The sequence below is a fragment of the Clinocottus analis genome, unplaced genomic scaffold, assembly GCF_023055335.1.
Source record: "Clinocottus analis isolate CAN_PGR_092001 unplaced genomic scaffold, fCliAna1.0.p SCAF_14, whole genome shotgun sequence".
Lineage (NCBI taxonomy): Eukaryota > Metazoa > Chordata > Actinopteri > Perciformes > Cottidae > Clinocottus > Clinocottus analis.
This window is the reverse complement of record NW_027175865.1, coordinates 13,716,312-13,736,755: the sequence shown is the minus strand read 5'-3', so window position 1 is coordinate 13,736,755 and position 20,444 is coordinate 13,716,312. Positions and strand designations below refer to the sequence as shown.

General features: G+C 43.6%; 1 protein-coding gene across 3 annotated transcripts in view; it reads left to right on the top strand.

Annotated features, from left to right (window-relative positions):
• Positions 1–1,854: 1,854 nt before the first annotated feature.
• Positions 1,855–20,444, top strand: part of hivep3a (HIVEP zinc finger 3a) — a 32,823-nt gene continuing 14,233 nt past the window's right edge. The window contains exons 1-2 of one of the 3 annotated variants that reach the window (XM_068576257.1): positions 1,855–1,995; positions 2,375–2,482. The gene's annotated coding sequence lies outside the window, so the exon portion shown is untranslated. Of the gene's footprint in view, positions 1,996–2,374; positions 2,483–17,920; positions 18,173–20,444 lie in introns of those variants that run through there. The other 2 variants (XM_068576258.1, XM_068576256.1) reach the window with 2 other exon arrangements.

Genomic DNA, 20,444 nt, shown 5'->3' with positions numbered 1-20,444 from the left:
AAATGACCGGCTTCTCCGACGCTACACCCGCAACATTACGGCGTACATTTCTGCCCACACAGTCCTAAACGGATTTGACACTTTTGACTTTCCCTTGCTTGTTTTGCATTTTGCCTGCGGCTCACAGTAGCATGTGCACTATCCCCGAATGAACCACACAATGAGCAAGATTACGTCTTGTAGCTTTCCTGACCAAGGGTCGCTCCACTATGCTTGAGCCTCACTGCTGTTCTTCACTCTCTATCTCAATGCTATCGCGCTAAAGCACTTTCCACCGCAAAGCACCTGTCTAAACGACAGAGCACAACTCGCTGCACAGTTACAATATGTGCGTTACTTTACAACACGCTGCATTAGCGTTAGTCGGACAAGCGGCTGTGATGACACCACTTCTTGATTAAAGGGCTATGTGCAGTCAGTGGTAGCGGTCGCCCCCTTTGAGAAACACAGCAGCAGCTCCATTAAAAGCAACGTTATTATCTGTTGAGCTAAAACCTCAACAGTTCCGCTCGCATGGTTTGCATGTTTGGACCGGAGAGGGGATGATGAGACAAGTGAAGACAGCACAAGCAGCGCATGCGCACTTACTATTCATCATTTTGACTTTTTTATCTCATATTTATGAATATCTCAGAATTTCGACTTATCTCATAATGAATCTTATCTCATAATAATTTCTTTTTATATCATAATTTTAACTTTTTATCTCATAATTTCGATTTTGTAATCTCATAATGACTTTTTAAATCTCATGACTTTTTATTTTATAATGACTTTTTTTAATCTCATAACTTCTTTTTTTTAAACCTCAATGACTTTTTATCTCATAAGGACTTTTTAAATATAATATTTATGGCTTATCTCATAATTATGACTTTTTATCCTATAATGTTTGTGGCAAAAATAGGCTTCCATAATTTATTTGTGTAATGAATTTTTTTTTCAATATTTAAAAAAAAAGTTTTTCTCGAATTCCCCGCTTGAAGGGGGTTACATCTTTACCATCGTCGTATGACATGTATCATGCACCATATCCATGGTACACTTCTTACTTCGTGAACTCAGCCTAGTGAGACGATTCAGTTTCGGGCTTGAACTACTTTCGTAGCTGTCTTAGAAGATTGTACGTCTTCTACTATTCAAGTCGATAAAATGCTTATTCAAATACGTGTTGGAAAAAAAAGATGACTGATGTGACCACATTAAAAACGAGATCAGATTGTATGACCCTTGTGCTACTTTCACGTTTTATTTTTGGGGTTTCCATTTTAGTGCTCCAAAAACCCTTTAGACTTCCCCATACTAAGTGCAATTCTGTGTGCATAAAATAAAAATAATAATCACAGTCAAATGTATAAATTACTAAAGCAATTACATGTATATCTGTTAAACCTGAATTTACGCAAATATGTATTTCCAATACTCATGTAAGGGGGCGGGGTCTGCGCGTGGGCTTTCAGGCAGCAGCAGCGTGTGTGTCTCGCGCTCCAGCTGTGGCGGGGTGTTCGCACTGTCAAGCTAACCGGAATAAGACGCACACAAACCCAGGTTTTATTTTCAGATTAAGGGCACAGAAATATCACAAAATTGACAAGTTTTGAACTCTTCCATGCCTTTTAATTTTCATGTGATTCGTGGCCATTATTACGATATATAAAGTTAAAATAAATAGCTTTAGAGATATTTCGTAATTGATGTCTCATTGTGTGCACATAAGGACGCTCGCGAACGTTAAGTATATTCTTTTAGCGGTGAATTACGTTATTTTTTATTGACCCCAAATGCCTCATTGCTACGTAGCCACGCTCGCTGGCTTTTGTTGAAAAAGTTGTGCCCGGAAATGCTCTGTTTTCTGTTTACCACGCGTTGACAACGATGACGTGAGAGTATTGGCAAATTGCAGCATCAACTTTCCGTCCAGCTGCCAGCATCATCTGGACCATGTTGTATTTTTTATCGATTATCCGTACTGGACGACCCACGTTGTTTTAAAAGGTAACAACTAAGATAAATCTGATACGAATCAAATCAAAATAATACATACATCCAACCAGATATCAGCAGCTGGAGGTATTATGGTAAATTAGCTTAATGACTGTATCTGTATGAGGTGTTGCTGAACATGCCAGTAGCATTGCACTATCAAGCTCGCTACAGTAAATATAGATAGTTATTTCCGGTGAAAAAATACATCATATCGCTATTAAACACGACGCACCAGGTGAAGCTCTGATAGACAATGGTTGCATGTACAGTTATTTACAATATAATATGAAGCAGCATAATAGTTTCAAAGGCAGGCATGTACTTCAGTTGCGCTTTTTGTTGTTGTCAACGCCCCAACGCACGCGCCTATTTGCTTTTATTTTGAAAGCCACGTCTGGTGACTTCCGGTGTTGTTCGAGACGAACGTCGGCTGACTTGACGCAGCTCGCCAGCCCGTGGTCGCACCGCAGAGAAGTGAAGTTGAAGCATCCTGCAGGTAATGTGATGTGCATTCATGGTGTCAGTGAGTTGCTGTAAATAGTACAATATATTTGTGTCGCTTTGTGTCATTGTTAGGTTTCACATGGTGTGGCAGGACGGGTGTTATTATTCTGCATGTTTTTTATTGTCGCTATATGTCCGGGATGGTAAGATAAAGGTAGCTAACGTTAAGATAGACAGCGTGACCAGAGCCAAGAAGGAGTGGTGTCCTGTGTGTACTGAATTATTTGTGTAGCGTGTTAGTTGAGGGTGTTCAGCTACCTGGACAGGTCCTGGGCTTGTCCATTCCCAAAACTGGCTTCATTCATTGTCTGAGAGAGGGAGGAGGTGGAAGAAGAGGAGGAGGAGGTGGTGGTGGTGGTGGTGGTTGAAAGCTGCGGCAAGTCAGCCAGAATGGGACATAACGAGACCGGAAGTGAGGTGATGTCATCTTCAAAATAAACGTCTTGAATTTGCCTCGTGGAGTGAAATAGACAGAGTGCGCACGTTGCTAGTTTAGAGCAGCTGATGAGATGTTAAAGTAGTCGTGTCGCCGTAGAGAGCGGAACCCTGTTAATGAAGCTTTATTTATTTTATAAGATTTTAGAGTAGATTATGGTCGTTTTTGTGCGTGTGTGTGTGTGTGAGATGCGGTGCCACTTTATTTGAAGGCTTTGTTATTCCCGTCAGCTTGACGCTGATTGTAGTAGAACAACTGCATGGTTCGGTCTGATGCTACTACGCAGGAGAAGAAGAAGAAGAAAGAAAGAAAAAAAACAACCCAAATGTGAATCAATATTGTCCGGTATTGCCACTGTTGCTTTGTTACACATGGGTGCGACCGCCTGTTGTTACCCAGTCACACCATTTTGCAATCTCCCACAAATGTACACGGGTGTTGTATCATAATTGGTTTTGGCTGTTTTGATTCGACAGCGTGTTCCGTTGCGTAAATGTGTAGCAAAAAAAACCAAAAAAAAACCAACCTCCATTCAAAAAAATCTGGTACTTCTTAATATATTGTATTAATTCGTCTGTATAGTGCGCATGTCCCGTTGAGAATATGGTGTTTTATCAACTATTGGTATTTTCGGTAGATGAAATACAAATTTCGGCCCACCAACTAGCACTTATTTCCCCCCCCCTAATTTATTTCAATCCAGCAGTATTGTGTCCAGTGCTTGTCGTAGCAGAGCCTTGTGAGTGAGAAACCAAAACCAAAGGTTTATATTCACTGAGTTTATGAATGCCGAATGAACAATAAGACAGTGCTTATAAAAGGCTATCATTCATGTTCTTTCATATGAATATCTTACTGAGAGCGTATTTAGATTAAAATTGGTGATTCATTTAAGGGAATTTGGCGTTTCCGTCTCCCACATGCAACAGCAAACGAACCCCATCGGCTGCTCGCTGCCTGCATAATGCCTTCCTGCTGCTCGGAGATGGTTTCTGCATAACCTGCTTGCAAGGAATCCAACATGACATCATGCGTGAGAGAAACAGTATCGTTTGGGGCGGATTTCTTTTCATTTTTTTTTTGATTTTTTTTTTTGGCCTCAGGATCAAATCTCCGATAATATTACATAATCACAACTGAGCTTAAATTGCTGGGCTGATTTGTATGTCAGTGTAGTGGCCAAGTGGATAAGCTTTAACATCCCATGTTATGTGGATTTCGGCAACCCTTGTGTTTTTACTATTTCTACCCCCTTTTGAAATACAAAAACACACAGAATATGCATATTGATGTGCATTCATAGAGCAAGAAAATGACCTACTGTACTGGATCAACTCTGCAGCCCTAAAACACTCCTCGTTGCAACGATGCCTGCTGGATTAGAGGGCATCTGAGGACAGCGGAGGCTGGCAACATTGCTCTGCTGCAAAAACAACGCTGTACAACAAGGCATTTCTCATTCCCTCCGTGTGAATGTGATTGGTTTATAACAAGATTTAGAATATGTCAATTCTCCAAAAGGCTCACAACATTTCTGGGCACAAAGTGGAGTGATATCTGTCTGTGTATATTCGATATTGGATCAATAAGATGATGTCTATTGTTATGATAGCAGCTGAGGAGGGAGAACAAAATCTGCAGATGATAATTGTTTTCATTATATATTAACCTATTTATCATTATTTGTATTCAAATCTTTAAAATCTGAAAAAAATAGCATGCTGACAAACAGTTAATACACAATAGCATAGAGCAGACAAAAGCAGCAAACACAGACGCTGGATGCAGCAAGTATTTCACATTTGTTGCGTTTATTATTGCAATATTGCGATTATTTAAATGTTAATTGATGATCAAAGCTCCTTTGATTCATTTTCTGTCGATTGACTAAAAGATAAATTGTTCTGATGATGATAATTTTCAGCTTGTTCACGTTTCACACAACATATTCGGTACACGCCTGTGAGCGCAGTCCTACCACATATTGCGAAACATGTGCTGTCGTCACGAGAAAAGCATCTCGTTAAAACAAGAGAGGTGTCGCGTCAAGAATAATGAGCAAATATGTTGTTGTACATCATACAAAGATGTCATGACTCAGGCCAGAGTGAAGCGATGACTCTATCGGTGCGTTACAGTAAAGTCATGGTGTGTGCCGCTCTTTCATCCTTTAACTAGAACCCCGAGGTTCTCTCTCAGGTTGTCCTGCTGTCGTGAAGGGGGTCAGATGTTTGGCTTTCCTTAGTCGACCTGCATCCTCATCAGGGAATTTCTTTCCACAAAGTCTCCGTGGAAAAGCCGGTGTCTGTGACTGTGGTTGTTTATTATCCTTTTTCTTTCGCTGCCCAGAGTTGTCCTTCACCTCAGTGGGGGGCGGACGGACGGACGGACGGACGGACGGACGCACAGGGAACATAACAATCCACGACTCGGTGTTCCAGCGGTCGGGTTTGATGCTCGGTACCGGCATCAATCACCCGACCAGAGGGCGAACAGGAGGCAGCCACTGTCGTTTGTGGTTGTTGCGGGCCGGCAGGTCGCCACGACATTGACCTCATGCATCTATTTGAAGCACAGATTTCCTTCTTTGACTTAAACATTTGTCTTTTTAACAATTCTCCTCAATATAATCAGTTTACTTGCGCTCAGAGTAAAGACTCAACCTTTATGAAACGCTTCCTGCATGGCTCAAAAAGGAGATGATGTCATTTAGGAGGGTTTGACACAAGATGTTATTAAGTTGCATGATGGGAATTGTACAATTCAATGGTTTGTGTTGTGCTTTTTTGGCCGCTTGACCCAGACTAGAGACTAGAACTTAGGATATTCCCAACTCTTCTGCATTGCCAGAGTGTGTTTTTTTTGACACTGAAAGTGTTTTATACAATCTTGTTGATTGGATACAGGTTTAATCACTATCGTTTTATATCAATAAGTGATTGAAATGTTTGCAAAAGGAAATTTGTAAAAAGTTTCTTGACACTGGACATGAGCAGCCCGGCCCAAAAGGCAACCAAGAGCCTTAAAGAGTTGACCCGGCACCGGCTCATAACACACACACCGCGGTGGTATGGTAAACACGTGTGCGGTGTGCGGGGTCTCAGAGTGCGTCCTGAGGTCCCACAGCGTGCTTTTACATTATGAAATGGCATACACTCGTGTGTTTAAAAAAAAAAAAATCCTGTCAAAGGTCCCTCTGTTCAGCCAAGGGCGGCGGAGCCGGAGAGGACAACATTGATATTCATGCAGCCCGTTCTTATGGAGGTGCCTCATCCCTCACCTGTCCATCATTATAGTGTCCTTGGTCGCAGGTGAAGTGTGAGGGCACTTCGAGAGCTTCACAGATGTTGTCCCGTATCACGCGGAGAGACGCACAATCTGAACCTTATTAAAACATCGAGTCAACGGTCTTCTCGGTGGAAGAGCAGAACTATATATATTTACCCAGGAGGAAAAAGTGGTCCTTCATAACCTTCTGACCCCTTTGAGGACACAGTGAATGTCTTGATGACAGGAAATGCAGAAGACACATCATTTAATTTATTGTTAAACGCTTGGATATTTCGGCTCGGTGTCCTCCGGTCAATCTTTTGGGTCACTTGAGCCGACATGTACAATGTGTGTTACCAAAAGTCATGCATTTTTGAGATACCTTACGGGGTCATTGTGCCTTAAAATGAAGTGCTCGTCACATGGTTGAGTACAGTTTTCGGACGTTGGTAGATTGTGGGGGGGATGCACAAATAAACAGTCAAAGTATAGGAATCTGGCCCGGAACATATTTAACTTTATTTTGGATCAGAGCAAAAGGTTAAGACAACTTCCTTGTATGTATAAACATACTTGGCAATAATCTCTGTAGCGACCTTACGGAAACTAATCGTAACAATCTGAGCCGTTCAGTGGCAAAAACAATCTTTTTCTAGTGCACGTTGGAGTTGCCCAGAAGGTTTGCAGCGTTCTCCCTCCACACTGGGTCAATTTAAAAAAAATGGTTGTCCCCATTGGCACGTAGACACAGCAACATGGGAACGCAGCCGCGTTTCCCTCTTTTAAAAAGAAGCCAGTTCAAGACATCACAACATGAATTCTGACCTTCCACTGGAGTTTAAATAGGAAGTATGAAATTACCTACAGTGGTTACTGTACATAACGCTGAACTTGCATTACTCCTATAGGAACAAATCTCCTCCCAGTGCAATACATCATCAAACTCCACGCTCTTGCCTTCCAAAACCTGGAAAATAGAATTTTTTTTAACTGTAAGCGACTACAGCGGTAATAAATCATCGAGTGCTTGCGCAGAATCTCGCGCTTATGATTTAAGATGTGTCATGTAACCGGCACTCCCCATGCGAGTGAGGACGTGTAGTGCACACGCGCATACATCCTCGCGTAGATAAGGGCCGCCGACATTCCAGCGAGTCATGCAGCAGGGGGACCCTCGGGTGGCCCCGGTCATCAATCATCAGGACTTCCCCCGGCAGCAGAGACACAAGCTTTAATGTCAAAACTGCCGCGAGCGAACAGATTTCCTCCCCGCCGGCTACCGGCCTAAGACGACGGGAGCGGAAATTGACTCTCATCCTTGTTAATGAAAGGATACACTGGCTTACGTGTGTGTGTGTGTGTGTGTGTGTGTGTTTACATCCTCGCCTACGCAGTTGCTTCCCCGTGCACAAGCGCACGGGGAAACATGTTGGCAGAAAAGCTTGCACGTGCGCTTCGTGGACACCGTATGCTCGGGTGTTAAGTGTCGTGTTTACATGGTGTGTGTGTGTGTGTGTGTGTGTGTGTGTGCGCGCGTGCGTGTAGAGGTGTATGGGAATCAGAGCATGTGCGCACTCGCTGCGAGTTGTTAGGCCCTTGGCCGAGCTGCAGCCCTCTGCTGGAAGGGGTTGGACGCTGTCAGTGACCCTGCAGGCGAGCGTATGGACCCAGCTTGGGTTGCTCTGCAAGGTGGAAGGGCCTCTGGTTTCTGGGACCCCCGTGGAGAGAGCAGCCTGTTGGGCAGAAGGCCTGTCAGCTGCAGTTCTCATTCACAAATCACCTAGTGGACACACACACACACACACACACACACACACACACACGTGGGCACGCACACACTTACTTAGCCACAAGATGTGCCCACATTCATGTCCAAGGATGCCCCCATGCTCTCTCGACTCGTGTGATTCATTCAATGTTTCAAGAGTAGTAGTAGTAGTTTGATACACGATTATCCTACATATTCGGATTATTGATAGAAATATCACAGGCTTCATTGAGATCACTTGACATTTTGTCATGTACGGGGTGTAACTGACATTAATAATGGCTGCGTTGTAAACCTCTCCTGGTTGTGTGTGTGACGGCTCTCTAGAAGAACTTGTAACTTGACTTGATGAGCAATAAGTGTTATTAGTAGTGACATTGGTGCTTTTATTGTGAAAAATGTCTGTGGTACAAAAAAATAACGTCTTAATCATTTTAACCTGTTACACAATTTTACATTAAATTGTCCAGATTTTTTTAAATAAACTTTTTCACACTGATATTTCTCTCATGGTACACTGGTATTAATCTATTATTTTCATTAATGACCAACCTGTTGATTTTTTTTTAGATCGTTTATCTTGTCAATAAGCCTGGCAAGTCCAAAACCCAAATCTATATTTATAGTTATATGAGGCACAGAAAGAAAGCAAATCCTCACGTTTGTCCCAGTGGAGCGGCGGCAATAAAACATCGGTTCTGAACACTGAAAGATACTCGTGAAGAAACTCCGGAGGGGAACGGCAGAGTCAGGTGATAATTCTGTGGTTTCGTGTCCCGAGTGACTTGTTTCACAAAACAATTCTCATCCATTAAATATTGATTGTAGCGGCTTTAATGTAGTGAGGACACACACACAACATTGCATTTATAAAGCACTCTCTGAGGTGCAAAGTAGTTTTTAAATGCAAGGAAACAGACCGAGTGACTCACACTGACCTCAACGCCACACTCACATTTCCCCACCTTCCCTCTATCCTACCCTTTGTCCTACCCTCTGTCCTATCCTCAGTCCTATCCTCAATCCTATCCTCTATCCTACCCTTTGTCCTACCCTCTGTCTTACTCTCCTACCCTCTGTCCTACCCTCTGTCCTATCCTCAGTCCTATCCTCTGTCCTGCCTTCTGTCCTATCCTCTGTCCTATTCTCTGTCCTATCCTCTGTCCTACCCTCTGTCCTACCATCTGTCCTATTCGCTGTCCTATTCTCTGTCCTATCCTCTTTCCTATCCTCTGTCTTACCCTCGGTCCTATCCTCTGTCATACCCTCTGTCCTATTCTCTGTCCTGTCCTCTGTCCAAACATCTGCCCAAAAATCTCTGTCCTATCCATTAATGTCCTCTGTCCTGTCCTCTGTCCTATACTCTGTCCTGCCCTAAGTCCTATCCACTGTCCTGTCCTCTATCCAAACATCTGTCCTGTCCTCTGTCCTATCCACTAATGCCCTCTGCCCTGTCCTTTGTCCTGTCCATGTCCTCTGCTTGTCCCTGTTGACATTGTCATTGTCGATCAAGGACGGGTTCTCTCTGCGCAGAGACGGCTATGTGGCGCTCCACCGCTGGCCCTTTTGTTATGTAACAACACTCGTGTCTATTTGTCTGGACGTGTCCCACAGTAGATCCGATGTCCATTATCCTCCAGTGATAAAGGGGACCGCACCGGCGGTAGATCGCTACTGCCGACTCAGCTGGTACCTACAGGTAGAAATAAGTATCATCGCTTTGCATCGTGAGCGTACGTCAAAATGTGAACTGTCACACCAGCTTCTCCGTGTCTCTCCGTGTTTGAGAGCTTCTCGGACACGAAGCCTCTTTGGCACGCCGCCTGGTCCTTGTCTGTTGATTCACTGTTGGTGAAATAAGAGAACATATGGTTGCTCTCTCCCTGCATTACATCACCTTGATATCCAAGCAGATTGGTTCGCATTTACAGCTCAAAGGAGAGTAGGGGCGGGGGGGGATTCATTGTATTTGGAAGGGTTGTATCCGAGACGCGTTTTCCACAGGAATTGACGTGCTTTATTTTGGTTGCTTGAAACAAAATCAGGTTGGGATGTACTTTTTTTTTTCTACTCTGTATCCTGCTTAACCCAGCGCACAGCCCGGCCAGATGCATCAGGCTCAACAGTGTTAGTATTGATCCATCTGAGTTATATAACACCATGCAGAGTTATTGCCGGCCGCACGCGTTCAAGACTTTGCATGTGGTCATTTTCAGCTATTCACTGGCTTCCATTAGCGTCTGGATTCAACTTTTCTCCCTGGTTTTCATTCTCTGATGGACTCTCACTGGTGGTGATTTGGATTTCAACATACTTATGGCCTCTCGACCTCAGCCGGGTCTCTTGGTGCGATGGCCAAACCACTGTACATTGTTTAATTTGATTTGTAGAACTGAACGGCCAAGTCACAACACCTCAAACAGTACAAACCCACCCGGAGGGAACTTATCAGCGTCTTCTGCAGCTCTTTTGCAGCATCGCTCATCAGCAGATGGACTTTGCTCAGTTCTCCTGGATAAGGAGCTGCCGACGTGTAAATTTGGCAGCTTTCTCGTTCACAAGTCTAAGTTAAGCACAAAAGGGAATGCTTGATCATGGAATAATTCCAACTCAGTGTCCGCTCATTAGCGCCACGATCCCTATGACAGCTGAGGAGTTTGTGGTGCAGTCGAATGTTTCAAGAGAAAGGCTGAGAAGTGAACCTTGAGGTGGGAATTTGCGGTTCAGTGTTAAATTAAAAAGGGATACATGTCGAGATACATGTTGATATTTCGGAAGGAATCCAATCAAGCAAAAGTATAAAACGTATTTGAAAGATTCATTGTTATCACATCTTTCACATTGTCCTGATATCCTTCATTTTCAATATTGTAGTTTGGCGCTGCTGCTTTTGGGGATTTCTTTTGTCAGTAATTTCCCGCAGCCCTCTGAGATGTATTCAAACCGCTTGTTTCATTCGACCAAAAGTTGACAAAGTGACAAAGAAAAGCAGCAAATTGGCACATTTTAATAGCTGGAACTAATAAATGTTTGGCAATTTTCACTAAAGCGATTAGCAAAACAGCTGCAGATGATCTTTCTATCGACTCTGTCGGTAATCAACTAACCGTTGCAGCTCTCTCCTGGCTGTTTGATTGCTGTTCCTGTTTTGTTTTATGCCGATTGATGAAGTAGATATCTTTGTAGTTTGTGCTTTTATATGACCCAACCAGGAACTAGAGAACCTGCTCTGACATCATCAGGTTCGTGGGGAGAGTCCAGTTTCGTGCTGGAGAATTGTCACGTCATTACATGAATCCAGGCGCAGAAAACCTAAAACATGAATTATTTTAGTTCAGAAACTGTATTCACGCTAAGAAGATGTCATTCCTTATGCCGGCAGGTATGATAATCTTATTTGGATTAAATAGAATTGTAGTCCAAGTCCATGACCGTTGATTCACACAGTCTTCTCTCCTGACATGCTGGCTACGCATTTGGCTGCAGGGCTGGTAGCTTTTAGCAGTCGGCCTTTGTCATCGTGATGGCGATGAGTGTGTGCAAACAGTGTCACAGTTTCAGTCGGCGCCCTTACCGAAACCAACACTCACTCCCCGAAACCACAAACACTCGCAGGAACAGCCTAACTTAGATGTGGGGACAAATATAGCGAGTGGCTGGTCATCTGTCCTATATTTAGCACTTCCTCTAAATATTCCCAACTTGTTTTCTCTCGCTGCACAATGCCTGCCATTCTATGGTTCTTTGTGCCTCTCTCCTTGTTCCTGATTTGGTCTGCTGCTGCTCTAAATATAAATGCGCTCCACACCTTTCAGTAAATATACCTGTTGTCGGTGAGTCTCTGTCTGTATATCAATATAACACTATTTTATTCATAGAGGAATTACCCTTGGTTTACCTTTTTTTTTAGCATCGACACTGTGTTTAGTTCAAAGAGCTGAAAAATGAATAACTAGTCTCGAGATGCTCCGGCTTTAAAAGCAAACGCACCATGATCACGATGATTATTGTAAACTGTCACACGTACGGTACAACTGCTGCTTTTATGTATTCAAAGTGAAGTATGAACTTTTATCAGCTGACCAAGAAACCGCAGAAACATCAGTCGACGTCTGGCACGGCTTCCAGCGGCTTGTAAGGGTTTTTTTTCTCGCTGGAAATAGGGCTTTGGTGGTGGACCACCCGTGCAGATCAGTCGGCGGGGCATGACTGACCGAAACTGAGATGGGATTCCTTCACGCTTTGGTGGTCCATGCTGCACATCAGCTTCCTGTACATGTTGACAAGGATAATGGAGCCGTTATCAGGATTTATGTTTTGATGCTTCGTTATATTAAATACATACAATAACATACATGTTTTTTGTGAAATGCATAGCATAATATGGACAGAAGGTGATGTGATGTGTTTGAAAGTATAACTGAGCAGTTTTTACGTAAAAAGATGTAAAAAAACGAAAAAAAAGAAAAATTAAATTATAATTGACAGCAAAGCTTCTGACTAACTTCCTAAAGTCTGTAAAAAACCGTCACAAACTCTAAATAATATATATTTTTACTTTGTTATTATCATCTATAGTTCCAGTAGTTTGCATAAAACAAACAATTTAAATGATTAGAAAATAATTCATGATTGAATTGCTTTAATGAAAAAGAAAATTCATAGTTTTAATGAAATATTACAATGATACATGACACTACATGACAAACCAGCTAGTGTTAGGAAGTTAAACAGCTCATAATTCCCTCTCTAATCTCGATTATACATTGCAGCGAAAACCTCTCCTTCAAACAACTACAAAGTTTATTTTACAGATTACATTCAAACACATAATGGCAGCGTTATAATTTAGATTCGCTCAATATTCATGTTTAGTGAGCAGAGCTTGAAAGCGTCGTAATGCAAATCATCTCGATCTCCGTCACAAAGGCAGTCAGCTCGGCTATAAGCAGGGCTGCGCTCGGGTCACTGCCATCACTCTGAGCAGCATGCGTGGGAATTAATTACATAATAAGTGTCCAATTAAGTTAGCTTTTTCCAAAATGTTCTTTCAGACTTGCAGTTGTGGCAAATTGCAAGCTTCATGTCTTCTTCACTGACGACCTCGCAGCTGAACTAATTGATGTGGTGGAAACTCACTGGGAAAGTGGCTGCTAACTCTTCTGGTGGGGTGAACTGGGGAATCAGCAGCCGCCATTGCGTATATAATCTGCATCTGGGGCCGCGTGATGGATTGAACCTGGGCGGCTTGTTAGCGCTTCAACCTCAGCTCCCCTGCACGCGAGGCAATAATCGTGCATGGTAATTGGTTAATGATTGGTTTACGAGCGTCGGCTATCGGTCAGAAAACAAATTCACAATTAGCTTCTCTGTCCTCGAGTCACAATCGTTAACAAGAAATAAGCCTAGAAAATAAATACATAATGAAGTGCTCGACACACGCGAATGTATTTTGAAGCAGGGCGTGTCTGGAGCTCCGCGAAAAAGGCACCCGGCCGGTAGGTGTATTATGGTCCCAGTGCTCCGCTGTACAGTAAAAATCTTTATTATTGCACCTTGAGTACACATACAGGCCTCTTCGGTCCATAAAGGTACATTTGTACATACGTGGATTAAGTATGTTTTTGGAACATTTGGTAGTAGGGTCTGAACCAGCAACACCCACCACAGCAGAGCTCTGCTCAACATCTGTCAACATGGTCTTCTGTTGAGAAGTCCAGGTCGGCCAGCGAGCGGAGACTATTTTTATCCCGCGGTGGTTATTTCTCTCCGTGGACTCGGCCTACCGTGCCTTGGTCACGCCGTTGTTTTCTGTCGCGATCAGGGCAGGTTGAGGTTGAGGGAGGGCATCTTGTTACTTTCTGGTTGGTGGTTGTAAGGTGGAGGGGGGCGGGTCTCTGGTCTGTCTGTGGCGGGGCGTCGACAGGGCGTCAAGGGGACCAGTGGGTCTGGTTATTTGTCGGGAGGTATCAGCTGTTTACACACATACTCCAAAAGGTACACGACAACCTTCTTCTTCTTCTTCTTCTTCTTCTTCTTCTTCTTCTTCTTCTTCTTCTTCTTCTTCTTCTTCTTCTCCTTCTTCTTCTTCTTCGGGGGACAGAATGTGTTCGAAACCCCAAATAAGAATGAATTCATTTAGTTTTTTTTATGTCCTCTGTGGTAAAGTTTTAGTGTGCACATACTACTTCTGCTTCTTCCTCCTCTTTCTATACTCTGAACCAACACGATGCGATCCCACAGACATATTCTCCAACATGCCGTCCCACATCTAAATAAAGCATGTGAGTGGTCAGCGAGCACTACAGGTCTACTGGGTAAAGAGCACCCTGTCCCGCAGGAGGCAGCGGCAGTGACAGATTCTGCCGTCTCGGTCATGAAGTCCAGGAAAACTGGGATGCTGAGGAGGAACACTGGCTGTGTTTTCTCCCCTCTGACAGGTGGCAGAGTGCCCAGAAACTCCCTCTGAGGCACTGCAGGATGGAGCCGAAGCTCGGATGCTGCTGCTCACGCTCCACTGCAAACCAACCGGGGGTCGGGCCGATCTATATGTTCGCCATGTTTGGCCTTTTAGATGACTCAAATATTGACCCGCCACGCTGCTCCTCCTCCAATTTGATGGAGGTTCGCCCCTGACGTCAATCAGACGTTTAAGCAGAGACTTTAATCAACGTAATCTTTCAAATCTGCGGCGAAACTTTCAAAATAATCTTCTTACCTACTTTAAAGCCACTCTAAGTGATATTTCTTTGCGTCTGTAGGCTTCAGCCGTGGCTGGAGGCATCATGTGTTTGGGTTGACTGTCCGCCCGTCCTGTCCATTCTTGTAATATCTCAGGAAAACACGGAAGGATTTTTTGCTTCAAAATGGCACCAGGCATCCACCAGGACTCAAGGACCAACTGAAAAGATTTTTGTGGTTGAAGGTCAAGGCGACTGTGACCTCTTGCCCGTCACATTTTTGTGAACACGATATCTTAGGAAGGCCTTGAGCAAATTTCTTCAAATTTGGTGTGGATATACACCTGCTCTCAAGACTGAACTGATTCAAATGTGGTGGTCAAAAGTCTCTGTGGCCTCTCGAAACTAGTTTTTTATCAAGAATGACTGTGACAATTTAAAGTGATGACATTTTGGACAAATATGGATTTAAACGATGGATAGAACGAGTACAAGTACTGTGAAAGTTGTCACGAGAATGAATGATCACCCCGGAGGCACATGCAGTTACTAAACTATTTCCCTGCACATTGTTTTGGTTTCATGACCTGCAGCTTTACTGTTTGGGTTTTACTTGTGTCGGGTGAAATTGCAAACAGGAACTTAAAATAGCTAATTCGGCCTTCTTTTTCACTTTGTCAAAATGTGAACATTGTCTTAATTTTGTTTGCAACACACTCTTTCTGTTTTATATTTGTCGTATCGAAGGCGAGGCGCTCGGGTGAAGTCACCCCACTTATTTACTCGGACACACAACCCATTCAACCGTGTCATCGCCTCGATGCCCTTCTTGAGCATGTAGCAGCCATGTGTGAGGAGTAAAACAAATCGCACATGAGCATGTATTTAGTTTCTTCATCCAGCCGGAGGCATCAACCGTCTGATCCCCCCCCCCCAGGCTTTCACTCCTACGCTGAAGCTTACCTCATCCTGCTGAAGTCGGCTCCAATATTAGATCACTGTTGATAATTATGCGTTTGATGACATGGGCGATACAGAATAAAAAGTTTTTACTCTTAAAGCCTTTTGTAGAGGGGTTAAAGTGCTGGAGCTGCTTTCAGTGTGGCCATCCCTAAATGGCGATTCTTGCGTACGCACATGCTTTTGTCATGTTGGGATTTGGCATTTCAGCAACGCATAAGTGTGTGCTCTTTAGCCCTTTTGAAAGACCCTTTCTTCTCCACCACTGGTGTATGTCAGCTTCAGAAAGCAGGGTGAAAGCTTTTCTGCAAATAAAATGGCGGCTAAACATAAATTAGGGAAGGTTTATCCTCGACATCTGCATCTATAAAAATAGCCTCATATCTATGCAGCCAGTGCTAAATGTTAATGTATTGTGTAGCTTGAGGTATAAACTGAATTCGCCGTGTGTTCTGTTCAGCAGGAACAGGACAGTATTGTGAGACCTTATCTTTTTGTTTCCCTCCCTTCCTTGTCCTACATTCCGAACAAAAGGAAATATTCCTGTTGAGGAAATGTGTTTGGTAGCATGATGTTCACACTGTGACAAGGCCATCCAGACAAGCCCCAGCTGCACCGAGGCGAGCCTCCGCTGTGGGAGGGCTCAACACTGGCAGCTCTGTCACCTCCAGAACAGGCTGACAAGTGGAGGAAGACCGATTTACTGAGCCAATATTAGTCTTCATGTCGTGCTCAAATAAGGTGACACCAAACCAAAACACGTTGAAAGCAAAAAACACCTTCATTTTCAGCTGGTTTGTGCCTCTATAAACAGTCATTTATCATAAATTGCTAAGTATTTAGGATGTTATTTGTAAAAATAAATAAATAAACGAGAAAAAAAGTTAAATAATGACAATATCCTCTATGCGCAAGTAAATACATGTGTGTTGATGGATATATTACCAATGATACAGTCAGTTTTAAGAACTAGAGATGCACCGATATTAATATTGGTTATCGTTTCTATACTCACTCTAATAGCTGGATCTGTTATCGGTGACAACGGGCCGATTTTGGTATCGGATGTCATGATTTTAATCAGTAACAATTCAGTACATTTATTATTATATATTTACTTGTTACGTTTTGTTTTACTATGTTAGGAAAGCGATGTTTGAGTCAAGCCGGATGTTGCCTTGCATTTCAAAAAGTCCCTTCCAAGACCCAAGTCGGGGTAACTGCCTGTCCAGCCACTTCCTCAAGTTCTTTCATTGACGTTTTCTCGACCTGTCCATCAGAAGCCCCTAAAACTTGTCCCATCACCTGACTGTCCCCGCCCACCTGCTCAGCACACACCAGCCCCTTGTCCCCCCCAGTCAGTTGCCAGATTGTCTCTGTTGTGTGTGAAACCAGGTCTAAATGGAGAAACACAGGTAGAATCTTCCATTAGATTGAAATGATATCCAATCTGATGTTGGCAGTATGTAAAGGAGCGGCTGTAGAGGTGACCTTTAAGGTCAGGTAGCAGTCTATATAATAATGAAATAAAACGGTCTATCAGTAGCCTTAATCCCCAAATGTCACTACCACAGGTCTTTGTGTACAATTTGCGAATTTGGAGCCCTGCTCACAAGGACTCTCTGTTGCCTGGTGCAGGACGGACGCCCTGGGCTCTCTTCCATTCCCCTCTCAGCTTCTCCTCTTCCTGACCGCCTGCCTTCATCCCACCGGCTGGTATTCCCTCAATGCTGCACATGTCTGCAAGCTTTTAGCCCGCTGAAAGAAAAAAAAAGTCAGTTGGCGGAGGGGCGGAGAAGGGAGGTGGGGGAGACCCATGGCATGAAAGAGCAGAGAGTGATGTCAGAGCTGCCTGGACTCGTTTCAGCCGGCCCCCTGGCAGGAGCGTGGATGCTGTGCGGTGGTGTGTGGACGTTCTCCAGAGCTGCTCTTAAAAAAACTGGATCCCTGTGCCCGTTTTTTTTCTTCTTCTTCTTCTTTTTTCCTTCATGCTGTAAATGTTTTTTTTTTAAATTTATTTCCAGGGTTTTCTCAGAATGCAGCAGCTATAGCTCTCCACCTATGCTGGAAAGACAGAGCTGAATGGGGAAACTGTGTTTCTAAAAAAACAACAAAAAAAACGAAGTAACCCCCTCCAACCTTACCCCCTTTCCGATCAAATTAAAACACCAACCACTCACCCGGCCCCTCTACCTCTCACCGCTTTGCCAGCTGTGCAGCTCCAGACCGCAGCCAAAAGAAACACAAGCTTACGTCAACTTCCAAATAAGGATCTGCTACTTCACTTTGACCTGAAAGATAGACACTAGAAGGGGGGGGGGGGTATGAAGGAGGTGGAGATAGATATGGAGTGTCCCCTCCTCCTCATTCATACGCATAATATACTCGGCTACCTGTTTGTCAGCCCAGTGCACGTAGAGCGGAGACTCGATTACCCCTCTCTCTTCTCCGTCACTCTCATTCATCCTTTCTCTCTCTCTCTCCCCTTCACTTCACCTCCCTCTGGCTCTCTCTGCTCTCCCCTTTTCCAGTCATTCACAATCGGAGGACAACACCACCTGCTACCAGGTAAAAAAAAAAAGCAGCAACCCAAAAAAAAACAATTGATATCCTCTCTGTCATCTGCAGTGATTTTGATGTGTGTGTGTGTGTGTGTGTGTGTGTGTGTGAGGTGATGTGAGGGACATGATGTAAGGGGTTGGGGGATTTTCTCCATTCAGGTTCTTTGTTATTTGCAAAAGGCTGCTGCATCAATGAGCCAAAACAAGACGCGTTCGTGGATTCATACTCCGGAGCAAACCGAGACATTTTAATATGTTTGTTTTTTTTCTCCGTTTTAAATCTATGCAGACTGTTGTGAGGCTGTTTGTGCTTGTGTCGGTGTGTGTGTGTGTGTGTGTGTGTGTGTGTGAATGAAGGAGAGAGAGAGAGAGAGAGAGAGTGCGTATAGTGAGTGGTCCATGGACTGTGTATGTATTAAAGCTCACAGCTCAGACTGGCAGTGAATGAGCTCCCTGTGTTGTGCATCCAACCTCCCTTGCTCGGCACTTCCCCCTGTGGACTGGGGAGCACTCCCGAGGTGCAAGCGTGCACGTGCACACACACACTCTCACACACACACACACACACACGCGCGCGGAGGAATGAATGGTTGTGTATGCACGGACTCCCCGTGGGCTCTCTCCTCTGTCCCCGCAGAGCGCCGCTATCAGGCTGCTGATGAAGCTGCGCTTTTTTGACTCGACGGCGTTGCCGATGCTCGGCTGACATTGTGCTGGAGACGCAACCGCAGATGAGGGCATTTGTTGCTTCGTTCAGATGAGTCTGCGAGGTGAAGACTCAGGATGACGGCGGGAACACTAGCGCGCTGTTTTTTTTTCACTGTTTCAACGTGAAATTGTCAATGAAATTCTGACTCTTTTTTTGCATGATTTGAATCATCTCATTGTTTTATTCGGACCTTTATTTTCTATTCAAGCCTATCTACATATTTATTTAATAGGACAAAACAAAAGAAGGTGTTAAAATAGTTTATTTGATTGAACAATATCGCTTAGTTCTTCATGGGAACCGGTCCAGTGTTCGTTGTCATCCCCGTGCGTGCCTTTTCCTCCCTGGTTCCCCCTGAAAGGATGGAGGAGTATCAGTGTACTACGGATTCAAGACTCCCAAAGTATTGATTTTTTTTTGTTTTTTTTTCTTCTTCCAAAAAGCCGTATAGCTTCGAGGAGCGAGGCACCTTCGCCTGCCTCGCTCTCTCCCTCTCTCTGTAGTCGGTGAGGATGCTGGAAGATAAATTTAGCCCTCCAGCTCTCCTTCCATCTGCTACCACATGGTTTAGGGCCGTTACCATAGGAACCACCGCTGGGTGCCCATTAGTGTGAGAGGAGGAAATTGACAAGATTTTTAAAAAGCCATTTATACAATATTCTCTTTTTCCGCGTGCTGTATGAATGGATGCAACATTTCAGGTTTTTATTTTTTAATTTTTTGACTCAACTTGAGCCGATGACCTCATCGTTTGTGCGTCTACAGATTTGCAGCTAACTCTGCAGATTGTAAGTCTAACTGTATGCCCACACTGCAAATACATGTATTTCATATTGTCTCATTATATAAAATTGCCGACAAAGATTTTTGGGATGTGCATCAAACGCAATATCTATGTATATTGTACACGTTGCTCATATCACCGCCTAATGCTTTTATGACTGTCAACTTTTTTTTTCTTTGGCAGGAAAAGTGCATGTGTGATTAGTAATATTAATGATGGCTGCATTACATTAAGGAGTGGCGGTTCAATGAATCTCGTATTGTTCACAATGACTCACCGGTATGGCTCACTGGAACACCGTAAAAGGAACAAAGCCATGAATTGTATGAGATTTGTCACTATGTCGACAGAGACAATGGCCTATTACTTTTTGTAAAAGTTGTCTGACAATTATTTACACCACCTATTTAGCTTTGCACTCCTGATTCACGATGGACAGTTCAACAAAAAAACAAGAAGTAATCTTTTATTCCATGTTTTCTCGCCAAAACCTTGTGATTACCCACAATGCAACTTTACTACCAACCGGGAGGTCAAAGAGTTAATTGTGCTATGCTTGACTTGGCTAATGTAGCCTCACGCTTTTCAAACTTGTACTCTCAATCCTCGACCGACGCTGACTCATGTGATGTCACTTGAGGCTAGGTATCAGATTTTGCACAATTCTTTCTATAGCCTCAAAATACTTAGTACAAGTTGTTTCACGCACGCAGTAGTTTACTTCCTGTCAACAAACTTGGTGTAAAATCAGTGGACTTCCCTTTATTAAGAGGAAATGGATTGGTA